The following is a 7,231-nucleotide window of genomic DNA, read 5'->3' as shown; positions in this document are numbered from 1 at the left end:
CCTCTTGATCTTCCTTAATTGATGGTAATATTGGCCATGATTTTTTTCTTTCTAATCATTTGTCATTTTCTCTTCTTTTAAGTACCTTAGAATTGTTCACTCTGTGACTCAAAATTGTGTCACCTCCATTACTCAGCTCCTCAGTGAATACTTGGTCTGGTATAGGTATTCTTTCTATCTCTGCTTTTTTCTTTCTTTCTTTTTTTAATTTCCATTTCTTTCTGTTAATTGAGACATTAGAGGAAAATATGTTGTTTCCACTGCAATTAATAGAAAACAATGTGTCATGTATATGTATTTTATATATATTATATGTATATATGTGTGTATGCATTCTTTTTTCTTATGTCTGTAAGGTGTCCTCCTCCTAGATTCATGTTCAGATATTCTCAATTCTTAATTGGATATTCCGCTGATCTTTCTGAAAACTTGTTTTTTCCTCCCTTCTGCTTCTTGCTATTTTATGAGATATCTTGTCCACATTCTAGACCACCCTCCATAAGATTTTACAAATAAAATTTGTTCTGAATTATACTTGCCCAGAGGCTGTAATGTCTCTCCACTTGGCAAGTATTTTATACATATGTATGCTAAAGATAAAGTTAATGTAGGGATCTTAAGAATCCTGGCTTCCTTCAAGATTCAACTCAAACATTATCTTCTGCACATAGTTGTTCCTGATACTCTTCAACCCCAACTGTTAATGAGCTCCATCCCTAAGCTATTTGCATTTTTGAATATATACTAAGGTATTTGAGCACAGAGACTGTTTCATTTTTGTCTTTGTACCCTTAGCACCTAGAAAAAGTGTCCAGCAAATAGTAGGCACTTAACAAATATTTGCTTATCAATTGATTCGTTCTTTTGTGCATGAACTGATGAACTTTCTGACAAATCTGTTAGATATTTCACCAGAGTTAACAAATAAAGTCCTATTAAAATCTTAAGTCCTTCACTTAGTCTTTAGATTCTTTTTCAAGGTTATATTTATCTCTTTCCTTTCCTTTACCATAACATCATGCATTTGCATTTCGTGGTTTACTACCCTTCTTCCATGTGAGACTTGCTTCATTACATTCAAAATATGTCTAAATGGAAGCTATAAAGTACAAAGAGAAATACTGTTTACTTGGCTTTTGTTGTTTGTTTAAATGTAACATTAAATGTAACATGCCCTGAGCCACCCCTATCTTTCCTCATCTCACCCACTGAGACCCCAGCATACAGCTATATTTATAACAGAATGTATAAATACCGATCAAAGCAGCAATGTTTTCATTAAATAAATCGACTGCTATTTCAATAGGAACTTTTGAATGCATCTGTTCTACGGACAATTTTATTTCATATATTTCAATTGAAAACAGAGCAGATGAGCACTGTAACTGTGGGCCATCCAATCTACATCTGTTAAGTTGAACCCTTTGTTACAAATCAGTCATTAAAATGACTATGTCTAGTAAATTAATTTGATTGTGATTTAATCCATTGATTTGGAAATAGAATTAGTTGAATTTTATCCACATTGTTGAAAACTAGTTTTCAGTTCACAGAGTTTATTTATAAAATCTTGAGTTGAATAGAACTTAAGGGATAGCAATTCCTACCTCCAACATGACAAATGAATCCTTTCTTCTGACACAGTATATACACCCTCTTATGAAGCATGTCATTTAATTTTTGTTCAACAATTTTTCTTAGAAAAAATACACATGAAGATCAGTCAAGATGGTAAAGTGGAGGAAGCAGCATAGGTCAGTTCCCTCCACAATTACTCCAACAATAGGTTAAAATCTGACCCAGGTAACAGACTCCCTGATAACCAGAATAAACTGAAGAGAGGTTAATGGCTCCTTAACTGGAGCAACAAGACATATTAAAACAAAGATGAAAGATTGAAAAAAAATAGAATAAAATAAGGTATTATGTTAAAAAAAATCCCTGGATATCATGTTTAAAAGAAATCATGGTAGAAATCTGACCAAATATATTAAAATAGAGCAAAGTGAAAATAGATGAAAACTTCTAGGAACATCTTGGCCAAATCCAGATTCTAGATCAAATAAAAAATACTACAAGTAACCAGAAAAAAAAATGTTCAAGTACCAGAAAAAAAAAATCAGTCAAGCTCACACAAGATTTAACAGTTATAACTCTAAGTGACTCTAAATAAAACAACAGCATAGAAAATTATATTCCAAAAGACAAAAAAGATACAGCTTACACATAAAAATAAATTATCCAAAAAAAAAATCAGAATGATCCAGAAGGGAAAAAATAGATTTTTGATGAGATCAAGAAATTCTAAGTATTTCTCATGAAAAGACCATTCCTCAGGAGAGTACTGATTATTGAAACAATGAGGAGAAGAGTTGTGTTTCCTCAACCACTATTAAGTAGCTGGACAAAGAAATTTGTCTCCACAATACTTAGAAACCACCAGTTTAATGATATTTTTTAAGATTTTTATTAGAATTCAACATCAAGTTTGCCAGACTCTTTTCAAAATTTATTTCTTCCCTTTTGAAAATTAAGGCATGTATCCATCTCTGCTCTTCTGGCACTTCTCCTATTTTCAGTTATTTCGAAAAGACTGTTGCCAGTGGCTCAGAGAGTATATCTAAAGTTCTGATAGAACCTCAGATACAGTTCATCTGTGTTTCAAATCTTGAACTCATTAAACCAGTTAAATCTTCTTTTACTATTAGCTCACTGATCTTGGGTTGAGATCATGAGTATGCTGAAGCCAGCTCAAGCTAATTCTTAAATTTTCAGTGTGAGCATTACTTCTTAGAAACTGGCAAATGCTACAAATCAGAGCTTGTTTTTTTTTTATTATTGTCTAGTCTTAACAAAGTGATGGAGAAAGTGTCAATAATGCAGATTAAATCTGAAACATGCCCCCCTTCCCACCATAGCCTATTCTAAAATGAATACCAGTATACTCTTGATTACACTTCTCTTTTGGAGAGGGAAAGGGGGAGATAAAGGAACAAGCATTCATTAAGCACCCTACTATGTGCCAGGCATTGTGCTAAAAGTTTTACAACTATTTCATTTCAGTACTCTTTTGAGATCTCTTTTGTTACTGGTTAGTCTATTCTTTCCATCTACAGTTGTACTAATTAACCAGTGGGGATGCATGTTGGCAAGTTGCTCATCTCTGTTGGATTTACTGGGAAATCTGCCTCAATAGGTATTCATTGTCATAATGGATTTATGAAATGTCGAGTGAAGGAGATGCTACCTTCATTTGACACGTAGTTAAAATTTTAGAACTTTTAAGACATACTTTTAGAACATAAGTCAAGGCTGTCTTCCAGTGCATCTTCACTAAAAAAAAGGGATTTTTTTTTTATTGTGTGTGTAACTCTCAATTTATTTTTGTGTCTTGAAACAGCAATATGAAATGAGAGGAAAAATATTTTCTTTTCTGAAAGCTTCCAAGAATAAGGTCTAGTCTCTTCTGTTCAAATAAAAAGATGTAATAAACTAAAATGAGAAAATTCAGACTTTATTCCTAAACTCTAACAAAACATTCCTTTTGAAGTGTAGAATAGCTCTGTTAGGTTTGCATTCATGGTCTTTCATGTCTCCTTTATATCACACAGTTTTTTATTGATAGCAGGGCTACTATTAGGCTGAAATCTTCAACACTTTTCCATCAAATACACTGGAGCCTTACTTCAAGCCTCAAGGTCCTTGCTATAGCACTGCTTCACAAATGAAGCTACCTTGGAAAAGAGTTTTTCTGGTTTTTGGTAATTAAATTCTCTTGGTTGGGGGCTACAACTTACAAGCTTGATACTCAATTCTATCTTATGGCAAATAAAGGTACAGCCAAGTTCCCAAATAGTCTCATACCCCATTACCATCCACAGTTCCTATTTCAGTGTGATTCCATTTTATTTTCAACATTTTTTATTCTATTTCTTATATTCTGAACATAATAATTGAGTCAAAACCACAGAGGAAGCATGGAGGACTGGAAAAGGACTAGGAAATAGAAAAGACTCAGATTCATATCTCATATGACACTCAATTAGCTATGTGGCCATGAACAAAGATTTAAACCTGTACAGGACTCAGTTTTCTCATTTGCAAAGAGCAGTTGTTAGTGCCTGCCTTATAAAGTTATTATGAGGAGATAATATGTATAAAACACTTTGCAAACTTATAAGTACTGTCTATCTACATGTCAACTATTAAATGACATCAGGAAAAAAGTAAACATATTTGGCAAATTCACCAACTGTTTCAGAATGAAACCTAGATTATTTTATTTGGCCAAAATGAGATAACATTAAATAATTCAAATAAGTGCAATGTAGATACTGCTGCATCACTAGTTTGTGTCATTTATGTTACATTTATGTTATATTTTAAGGTCTGCAAAGTGCTTTACACATGTCACTCCATGTGACCCTCTTATTCACTCCATGAAATACATCAATCAATAATTCAACAAGCATTTTTGAAGATCATACTGTGTGCCAGGCACTGGAGCTAAAATGATGCAAGTATTAGGATTCCTCTTCCATGGGTTTAACAAACATTATTTAAGTACCTATCATGTGAAGAACAGTGGACTGAGTGTTGGGAGTTATTGAAAAAAAAAAGTATAGATAATAGATAGTTCCTGCTCTCAGGGTGCTGGAAGGTTAAGACATTGAGTATAGTATTAAATATCACAGAATCACTTCAGTAGAAACTTCACTGAAAAGTTCTGTGTGAAGTTTAGTGGGGAAGGTCATTTGCTTACTGGGGGTCTCTCAGAAGGCTTTATTAAGAAGGTAGCATTTCAGTTAAGTTTAGAAATATGAAGTAGGAATTCATTAAGAGAATGTGGGGAATGAGAGTTCTCCAAAACATGGGGGAAATTTCAAGCAAAGGTTCAAAGACCTGAGGGTCCTTGGAGCATTTTTTTTTTTTGGTGACAGAGATTAGGAAATTTTATTTGTAGCATGGAACATATAATGGATAGGAATATGGGATGATGTTGGAAAATCTGGTGGTGTTAGATTTTAAAAGGTCTTGAATATTAGGCAGAGAATCAGATCTTTATAATTAGATACTAGAGAACATTTTTTGGCAGGAGAATCACATTATCAGATCTTTGTCCAAGAAAGATCATTATGGTTGTGTTTTGAAGGGAGGATTAGAAGGGAAAGGGGAATGAAATTGGAAAACTATTAGAAGAGGGTGATGATGAGGGTATGTAGGAGGTATGTGGCAGACAGAATACATAAGATGGGATGGATGCAAGAGGAATTGCTGATGTGGAATTCATTGGAATTTGCAATTAATTGGATATGAAAGTTTCAGAAGAGAGAAGTTAGAAGATTGGCAACAGGGTTATTGGTGATATCACAGGAAGAAATTGTGAAATTAGAAGAAAATTTAGAGGGAAAGAAGTACAGGAGAGATTATCCAGTAGGGGAAAGGTGTCACCATGTAGAAATGAAGAAACTGAAGCTTAGATAGGGTACGATTTACCCAAGGCCACATAGCCAATGTGTGGGAAAATGATATTGGAGCCCAAGTCTTCAGACTCCAAATCCCTTGTTCTTGATTGAGACATGTGCCCCATATTTCCATTTACACAAAGAAAAAAATGAAAATATGAGATAAGAAAGGATACTAATTCTTCCAAGTTTCTCATCAATATTTTTCTCCTTCTAATTATCTCCTTTCCTTTGCACTTTAAAAAAAAAAAAGATTCCTGTCATCTATGTCATGCCATGCATGTCTTTATTATGTAACTTGAATACATTTGGAAAAACAATGATTTGTGTATAATAAACAGCACATAAGGGAAAGAGCTTAGGATCATAGGATCAGAGGTTCACAGACTTAGATTTGAAGCAGATCTCAAAGGCCACCTAGTCTTCCTCAGATAAGGACACTGAGGTCCAAGAACATTAAGTGACTCGCACAAAGTTAGACAAGTAGTATCAGAATTGAGATTGGAAATCAGGCCTTCTGACTTGGGAGTTAGTGATGTTTCCAAATAATAAATGTGATGTAATTCTCTCTCCTCCCTCAAAATCGTTCAATTTAAAGGCTATTTTAAATTATTATTTTTTTGTTGACAATCTGTCAAGATTTATTGTATAAGCCAAATAGAAGGGTACTATGTACAGAGGAGAAAGTGGAAGATCATTTCTTAGTCTCCTCCTCCTCAGACAAAGTCTTGATGGTCTCCTCTTTCTTAGCCTTCAGAAGCTCTTCCGATTCTTTCCTGCTTCCTCTGTCTTGAACCTGTGAGTTTTGGCCTGGTCAGCCAAGAGCTTCTTCCGGGCCTTGTCTGCCTTCAGCTAATGAATGTGCTCCATGAGGATCTGCTTATTCTTGAACACATTTCCCTTCACCTTCAAGTACAGGCTGTGGTACATATGGAGGTCTTTTGAATTCACGATATTTTCGGAGCAGACGGCGCAGAATCCTCATTCTCCTCATCCAGGTCACCTTCTCAGGCATAAGAGCATTGGCAGTACCCTTTCTCTTACCAATGCCCATGTGCCTGCCTTTCCGTCGAGCCAGAGTATTTTTCCGGCATCTGGCACGAGAGTGCACAGTAACGGGTTTCCGAATGATCAGCCCATCTTTAATCAGCTTCCGGATCTGCTGACGGGAATTGGCATTGGCAATTTCATTGGTCTCATTGGGGTCAAGCCAAACCTTCTTCTTTCCACATCTAAGGACACTAGAGGCAAGACTCTTCTGAAGCCTGAGCATACTCATGGCTGCAGCCACAGGGTGGAAAAGGAAAGTTATTTAAAATTATTAATATTTTTATTTTCACAAACATTTGCTAGTGCTCTCTCCCATGGTCTGCCTCCCTCCTCTCCCACCTCTCCCATTGCAGAACAACAATGACAAGAATGAAGAAGAAGAAAACCTTCATAACAAATATCCACAGTCCAGCAAAACAGATTCCTTTATTGGTCAGGAACAAAAATGTTTGCCTCATTCTGCATTTTAAAACTATCAATTCTTTGGTAGGAGGTGAATGTCATGTTTCATCTTCAGTATTTTGGACTTGATTTATCATTGCATTGACCAGAGTTTAAAGATTTTCAAAATGGTTTTTCTTTATAATATTGGTGTCACAGTATGAATTATCATCTCATTTATGTTCACTTCATTCTCTAACTGTTCATAGAGATCTTTTCATTTTCCTTTGAAATTATCCATTTTGTAATTTCTTATGGCAAAATAATATTCTGTT

At 34.8% G+C, this 7,231-nt stretch overlaps 1 pseudogene; it reads right to left on the bottom strand.

The window, feature by feature from the left end:
- Positions 1-6,159: 6,159 nt before the first annotated feature.
- Positions 6,160-6,748, bottom strand: LOC114046274 (annotated as a pseudogene).
- Positions 6,749-7,231: the final 483 nt, after the last annotated feature.

This window comes from Vombatus ursinus, unplaced genomic scaffold (genome assembly GCF_900497805.2).
Source record: "Vombatus ursinus unplaced genomic scaffold, bare-nosed wombat genome assembly UNPS02014781.1, whole genome shotgun sequence".
Taxonomy (NCBI): Eukaryota; Metazoa; Chordata; class Mammalia; order Diprotodontia; family Vombatidae; genus Vombatus; species Vombatus ursinus.
Note: the sequence above shows the minus strand (reverse complement) of the source record. Positions and strands in the feature narration are given on the sequence as shown.